At 38.2% G+C, this 8,609-nt stretch overlaps 1 non-coding gene across 1 annotated transcript; it reads right to left on the reverse strand.

Moving 5' to 3' along the window:
• Positions 1 to 7,130: 7,130 nt before the first annotated feature.
• LOC128295901 (small nucleolar RNA R71) lies at positions 7,131 to 7,237 on the reverse strand. The gene has a single exon (XR_008286450.1). It is a non-coding gene; the product is annotated as a small nucleolar RNA R71 (small nucleolar RNA).
• Positions 7,238 to 8,609: the final 1,372 nt, after the last annotated feature.

Genomic DNA, 8,609 nt, shown 5'->3' on the forward strand with positions numbered 1-8,609 from the left:
TACATGATGCAAGGTGAACTGTAAAAGGAAAACCATTGATTTGAGGAGTACAAATAATAAAGTAGTCCAAGTTGAGTCTCTCGATTTAAAGGGGTGCCAATGATAATATCTTCAATGACCGCTCAGAGATATGTGAAAAAGGGGTGTGAAACATACCTTGCGTATGTACTTGATGACAAAGAGTTAGAAAGGAAACCCGAATCTGTGCCGGTGGTTTGTGAATACCCGGACGTTTTTCCCGAAGAATTACCGGGTTTACCACCTGTTCGGGAGGTAGAGTTTGGCATTGAGCTTGTACCTGGGACTACGCCGATTTCGATAGCTCCGTATCGTATGGCACCAACCGAGTTGAAAGAGTTGAAAGCTCAGTTGCAAGAATTGACGGATAGAGGTTTTGCTCGACCAAGTTTCTCACCTTGGGGTGCACCAATATTGTTTGTGAAAAAGAAGGACGGAACCATGAGGTTGTGCATCGACTATCGTCACCGAATAAAGTGACAATAAAGAATAAATATCCGTTACAGCGTATTGATGATTTGTTTGATCAACTAAAGGGAGCCTCGGTGTTTTCAAAGATAGATTTCAGATCGGGTTATTATCGATTCTTGGATTCGAGATTCGGATATACCCAAAACGCTTTCGAGCGAGATACGGTCACTCTGAATTCTTAGTGATGCCGTTTGGGCTCACTAATGCCCTCATGGTATTTATGGATTTAATGAATCGAGTATTCGCACCATACTTGGATCGGTTTGTGGTTGTGTTTATTGATGATATTTTAGTTTATTCACAAGGTGAAGTTGAACATGCCGAGCATTTGAGATTAGTATTACAAATTTTACGAGACAAGCGTTATCGCAAAATTCAAGAAATGTGAATTTTGGTTGAGAGAGGTTAGCTTTTGGGGCACGTGGTGTCCGCGATCGGTGTCGTGGTGGATCCGAACAAAATTTCAGCCATACTCGATTGGAAACCTCCAAGGAATATTATTGAAGTTAGGAGCTTTTGGGACTTGCGAGATACTACCGACGCTTTTGTAAAGGGCTTTTCGATGATAGCTGCACCGCTGACAAAACTACTTCAAAAGATGTTGAGTTCGAATGGTCGAACACCGTCAGAAAGTTTCGATCGACTAAAACACTGCTTAACCGAGGCCCCAGGTGCTAGTACAGCCGAGTCCCAAGCAAGGAGTTTGTTATTTACATGATGCATCCTTGCTTGGGCTAGGTTGTGTGTTGATGCAAGAAGGTCGAGTTGTGGCTTACGCGTCGAGACAATTAAAGCCGCATGAGAGAAACTATCCGACCCATGACCTTGAATTAGCAGCCATAGTGTTCGCCTTGAAAATATGGCGACATTACTTGTTTGGAGAGAGGTGTCATATTTATTCGGACCACAAGAGTCTTAAATATTTGATGACTCAAAGAGATCTAAATCTGCGACAAAGACGTTGGCTTGAGTTGTTGAAAGACTATGAACTTGTCATTGATTATCACCCGGGGAAGGCTAACGTGGTGGCCGATGCTTTGAGTCGTAAAGCACTGTTTACTTTGAGAGCGATGGATGCTCACCTATCCGTTTCGCCCGATGAGGTGCTAGTAGTTGAATTAAAGGCCAAACCATTATTGATTCATCAAATACTTGAATCCCAGAAAGTCGACGCTGAATAGGTCGCTAAACGAGCTGAATGTGCCTCGAATGAGGAATCAGAGTTTCAGATTGACAACAATGATTGCTTGACGTTCAAGAGTCGATTATGTGTTCCAAGAAATTGAACTTATTTCGATAATTTTGAATGAGGCTCACGATGAGTCGAATGTCACCACCCGGTAGTACTAAAATGTACAACGATCCAAACGTCAATTTTGGTGGCGGGTATGAAACGAGACATTTCTAAATTTGTTTCAAGGTGTTTGATATGTCAACAAGTAAAAGCGGAACATCAAGTGCCGTCGGGATTACTTCAGCCAATCATGATACCCGAATGGAAATGGGATCGAGTGACAATGGACTTTGTATCTGGGTTACCTTTGACTCAGAGTAAGAAAGACTCGATGCAGGTTATTGTTGATAGATTGACCAAGTCTGCTCATTTTATCCCCGTCTGCATGCGGATTTTTCGCCGATAAATTGGCGAATTATACATCTCCCAAATTGTTCGATTGCATGGGGTACCTATTTCTATCGTGTCGGATAGAGACCCAAGATTTACATCGCGATTTTGGAAGAAGTTACAAGAAGTGTTGGGTACTAAGATGCATTTTAGCACCGCATTTCATCCCAGATCGATGGCCAATCTGAACGAATAATTCAGATACTCGAGGATATGTTGAGATGTTGCATCCTCGAGTTTAGTTGTTCATGGGAACGGTATTTACCTTTGATTGAATTCACTTACAATAATAGTTTTCAGTCAAGCATTAAGATGGCGCCTTACGAGGCTTTGTACGGTCGAAAATGCCGTACACCATTATTTTGGATCGAGCTCGGTGAAAGTAAAATTTTGAGTGGATTTGATTAAAGATCTTTGAGTAAAGTAAAAATAATTCGTGAAAGTTTGAAGGCGCCCCATGCATCGTCGTAAATCGTATGCGGATTTAAAACGAAAGGATATCGAGTATCAGGTGGGAGACAAAGTGTTTCTTAAGGTCTCACCTTGGAAAAAGATACTCAGATTTGGCCGTAAGGGCAAACTAAGTCCGAGGTTTATTGGGCCGTATGAAATCTCCGAACGAATTGGTCCAGTTGCGTATAGATTGATCTTGCCCCCTGAACTTGAAAGGATTCATAACGTTTTTCATGTTTCGATGCTTCGACGTTACCGATCCGATCCTTCGCATGTAATAAACCCCACCGAGATTGTAATTCAAGCCGATATGAGTTATGAAGAAGAACCGATCCGTATCCTAGCTCGTGAAGTGAAAGAGTTGCGAAACAAAAGGGTTCCGTTAGTGAAAGTGTTATGGCTCAAACACGGAATGGAAGAAGCTACTTGGGAACCTGAGAACTCTATGAAAGAACGATACCCAAACCTATTTACCGGTAATATTTTCGGGGACGAAAATTTCTTAAGTGGGGGAGAGTTGTGACAGCCCTAAATTGACCCTAGTCGGAAAGTGGTTTCGGGACCGCTAAACCGAGTCATAAAAATAATTAACCGTCATAGTTGATGCTCATTATATGTACATATGCATGTGTGAAAATTTCATGTTTGGATTTTGTTAATTGTAAGTGAATTTTATCAAATAGGACTTGTGTGAGAAAATTTATAAATGTGCTAGGCAAATGTAAAGTGGTCTATTAATGCATGTTGTGAAAATCATGGGTTTGCATGTCAATTTACCCAAAATTTAAGCATGGTGGCCGGCCGTGCTATGAGTGGAAACATGTTGCAAACATGTTGGGTTAGTGGTTATGTTAGAAAGAATAAAATAATGAAAAAAAAAGAATATGATGAAAACAAAGGAAAAAAAAAAGTGTCCATCCTTTCACATTTTTCTTCCTTGGTCGAATGTTCTAAGAAGAAGGGGGGGAGAGCTTGAGAAAATCAGCTATGGTAGTTTGCTAGACTAAGGTATGTTTGATGTTGTCCATGAGATTCATGCATGTTTTCAGTTGTTAGTTTGAGTTCTACCTAGCCCATGGTTTAAATCTTTACTATGGGATGGAGATGATATTCAGCCATGGGTGTTGTCTTCTTGGTTGATGTTTGATGTTGTGGTGATGAGGCATGAAGATGAGTTAAGTTTCGGCTAAGGTGGATTTGTGTTGATGTCATTTGCATGCTAAGTGTGAAGCTTTGTAATGATACATGTGTATGGTGCTTTTGATGTTGTGAATGGAAGTAGTGGAAAAGTAAAAGAAAATTTATGTAGAAATGTGGTATATGTGGATTTGTAGGATGTTATAAATATATGTGAAGCCATGCTAGATTAGGAAGAATTTGGTCAAGTGTTCATGAGATGAAATTTTGTGTTTAGATGAATTAAAGATGATAGTATAGTTGATATCATGTATATATGTATGCATATTCGGCCATCAAATTAAGAGCATAGGTGATGTTGAGTCTAAGCTTTGCACATTCGGACATATATATATATATGCATGTGTGATTGAATTATTGATAGTAGGGCGATAGCATATGGTTATTAGCCTAATAGCTAAGAACATAAGGTAGCAAGATAAAATTTTACCATGCCGTTCGTATGTCATAAAATCATTAAAATGTGAATACCAATATATGTAGCAAAGCGGTTGAATGAGTTAATTTATTTGTTTAAGCTCAAGATCCTAAAGGAGAGCGTCCAACAAGGGAAATCGAAGGTCATCGAGTAGCCGACTTGGAATTATTTTACCCAACACAAGGTAAGTCATTAAGCATGTAGTTGGTATTGATTTAAATGATCGTAATACCTATGCAATTGTGGTTAATGAGATGAAATGTATACAAATGTATATGTATGTAGAGATGAAATTGTCGAATGTAAAAAGGAAGTGAAGCGTATAGAGTGGCTGGTTTTCGGCACTAAGTGTGCGGGCAATAAGTGTTCACGGTTGTGAGATTGGCACTAAGTGTGCGGGCTTGAAATGCATGGCACTAAGTGTGCGAGTTTAAAGTACATGGCACTAAGTGTGCGTGGTTGATTATTAAGCACTATGTGTGCGAACCCATTATATATATATATTTTGTATCAATTATTTATATTAAGGGTGCGACCTTACCGAGTCGATTTCGGACAGCGGAAAGGGTAAGTACCTTGAGTTCATGGCTAATAGGTGCTATGTTTATATTTGGAGTTGAGCGTGGTAAGTTTTGAACCTATGTGATGATTATAATTGAAGTCACGTACATAAGGTTCATCGTGGAATAGGTGAAAGTTCGCTTAGTTGTATGATTGTAACGAAAATAAAATGATGTATGGAAATGCCTCAATTATTCTATTGAATAGCGTATGAAATGTCAATGTAGGACTTGGAATGAGATTGAATCGTAAGGTCTAAGAAACTATGGCATAGTTCGGTATGGATGGAGTACTTAGCCTCATTTCGTTGTTTCCTCTTGTGAAAATTTTATTAATGGATGGTAGTGTAATGCTTATGACTTCTTGAGTTATATACTCATTCGGTGTTTGCTTGTCACCTATTTTAGGTTTCTTGGACTCGACTTTTTGTGTATTCGGGACCGTCATCAAGTCATCACACCGACTAGCAACTTTTGGTATTTTCTTCTTAGTTGGTCTAGGAGAACATTTCGTCATGTATAGGCTATTATGTTTTGTTGAAATTTGGTATGTAAAACTTTGGATAGCCATGCGAAAATAGCTTATATACGTTTTGAGCATAATGTTATAGTCATCTTGAATGTATATGTTCATTAAGAGGCATGGAAACTATGTAATAGGTAAAGTCTACCTTAAAATGGATGCTGATAGCAGAAGATGATGTGGATGTGAAAAATCACTAAAAATAGTAGGAATGGAATTAAATAGTGAATAAATTATGTAATCGAACCTTGACGAATCTATTTTCATAGGAAAGTAACGAAATGATCATATGAACAATATATTAGGAGATATTTAAGTTTTCGCGAAACAGGGCCAGGACGGTGTCTGGATTCCCTATTCCGACTTTGGAAATTCATTATAAATTAACTAGAGATAATTAGATTGTTCCATATATGTACAGATTTCTTTTCTAGTCTAGTTTCTCTAGAAACAAATGGCATCAGTATTGAGACCACATGCAGGAGATATCCGAGTCGTAATGCACGAAGGTCAAGGGGGTCCAACCACAAACAGGGAGACTTTAACTAATAAACTGTACTAATTGGCTCAACCAAAATTCTAGAAAAAAAAATTTAGATGGATATATGAGTCTAGTTTCAGGAAAATTTATGGAACTGGTTTTCGACTTTTGGAACTCGAGATATGATTTTTAAGGAAACAGTCTTGCAGCTAGCCATTTCGTCTGAAATTTAAAATGGATCGTGCAATAAGTGATTTAAGTCTGCGAACCCTCGTGTCGACTCAAAAGCGGTCTCAGTGCACGGGTGCTACAAAATCAAATGAATAAATTGTCTAATTCAGAGTCAATAACAAGTGAAGTCTAGGTGGATTTTTCCCTTGGGTGTTGTCTAAATCAATCAGTTTTCCCAAAAGTTTTTCCCTAATTTACTTTCTGTGCATTCTTAGTTTAGTAATTAGTTTAGATAAAAGAAATCCCTTTATTTTTAGACTAGATAATAAAAAGAAAGTTAATACTAGTACTCTTGGTTCCTTTGGGTTCGACACTTTGGTCTTGCCATAAGCTATACTACTGTTTGATAGGTGCGCTTGCCTTTATCGTTATAATAGTTGGTTGTCGAGAACGGTCATTTATAAATTTTTAAAACTTATCACCGATCAAGTTTTTGGCGCTGTTTCCGGGGAACTAAGATATTAAGAACACTCAATTTTTATTACGTTAGCCATTTTACTTTTATTGCAATTTAAATTTTATTTTGATTCTTGTTACTAAATTTTTTTTCCTTCAGACAGTTTTTATAGTTTATGACTAGAAGAAAACCGTCAGGACCATTACTGTTTGATAGTGAGATCGATCGCACAGCTCGTAGAAACTGAAGAGAAATAAGGCGAAGCCTGAGATACATAGACAAAGAGCAAGAGGACGATATTCACACTACAACTGAGGAGATGACTAATAATTGAGATAATCCAATACCTCCTGCGATTGCTGCTGATCCAGAAAATTAGAATCCTGCTCTGCGCACTATGTATGATTATGCTAAACCTTCTTTAACAGGAACTGAGTCAAGTATAGTTAGGCCTACTGTTGCTACAAATAATTTTAAACTAAAACCTAACACAATTCAAATGATTCAACAGTTTGTTCAGTTTGATGGTTTGCAGGACGAGGATCCCAACGCTCATTTAGTGAATTTCATGGAACTCTGCGATACATTTAAAATCAATGGCATTTCTGATGATGCCATTTGCCTTCAGTTATTCCCTTGTTCATTGAGGAACAAAACTAAACAGTGGTTGAACTCGTTACCACGAGGGTCAATCACTACTTAGGAACAAATGACCGAAAAGTTTTTACTTAAATATTTTCCCCCGGTTAAAATGGCTAAGTTAAGGAATGACATCTCTTCTTTTGTGCAGATGGATTTAGAGACACTCTATGATGCATGGGAGACATACAAGGATCTGTTGAGAAGGTGCCCTCACCATGGGTTACCTCTATGGCTACAAGTTCAAACTTTTCACAATGGCTTGAATCTTTCGACTCGACAGATGATTGATACAGCTGCTGGTGGAACTATCAATAATAAGACACTTGAGTATGCTTATGAATTTATAGAAGAGATGTCACTGAATAATTATCAGTGGCAAGTCATGAGGACAAAGCCAACGAAAGCAGTCGGCGTTTTTAACATCGATTTGGTTACCCTGCTCTCTAATCAAGTAGAACTTTTGAATAAAAAAATTAACGGTTTTCTTGGTTTCTCACAGGTTCACCTAGTAATGCAATGTAATGCAAGTGGAGGAGGAACGAGCTATCCAGAATGCCCACCTTATGACCACAACATGCAAAATGAGCAATTAAATTATGTGGGTAATAATCCTCGACCTCAAAATAATCCATATAGTAACACTTACAATGCAGGATGGAGGAACCACCCAAATTTCTCATAGGGAGGCCAAGGAAATCAGAGATAGCCACCTCCTTCAGGCTTTCAACAACCACCATACCAGCAGTAAAAGAAGCTGAACCTTGAGGAGATGCTAACAAAATTCATCTCGATGTCAGAAACTCATTTTCAGAATACCGAGATAGCATTTAAAAATCAACAAGCGTTGATCCAAGGGCTTGAAACTCAGATAGACCAGCTCGCTAAATTGATATCTGAACGACCACTAGGTAGCCTGCCAAGTAACACTGAATCTGACCCAAGGGAATAGCTCAACGCAATTACCATTCAAGACGAGGGAGGGATAGTTGAACCTGAACCAGAACCGAGACAATGAACTGAGGTAACCAGAGGCAAGGATAATGTGAACCACAATGAGCAAAAACAGGTAAGTAAAGAGTACAAACCACATGTACCATACCCCAATGTGACAAGGAAAGACCATTTAGACGAATAATTCGATAAATTCCTTAAACTTTTCAAGAAATTACATATTAACTTACCGTATATTGAAGCTTTTTCGCAGATGCCGAACGTAGTTAAATTTTTAAAGGAGCTTTTAAAAAATAAGCAGAAGTTGGATGAGGCATCACATGTGAAGATGAATGCAGTTTGGTCAGCCATTCTACAGAATAAGCTGGCCAACAAATTGAAAGATCCATGGAGTTTTTACAATTCCTTGTTTAATTGGTAGCTTAGATGTTAATAAAGCTTTGGCTGATTTAGGGGCTAGTATTAATGCAATACCTTATAAAATGTTTAAACAACTAGGTCTTGGGAAACCTAGACAAACTAGGATGAGTATTCAATTGACAGATAAAACAATTAGATTTTCTAGGGGTATTATTGAGGATGTACTTGTTAAAATTGACAAATTTATATCCCAATTGATTTTGTTGTTCTAGACATTGAAGAG

Source organism: Gossypium arboreum, chromosome 7 (assembly GCF_025698485.1).
Source record: "Gossypium arboreum isolate Shixiya-1 chromosome 7, ASM2569848v2, whole genome shotgun sequence".
Classification (NCBI taxonomy): Eukaryota; Viridiplantae; Streptophyta; class Magnoliopsida; order Malvales; family Malvaceae; genus Gossypium; species Gossypium arboreum.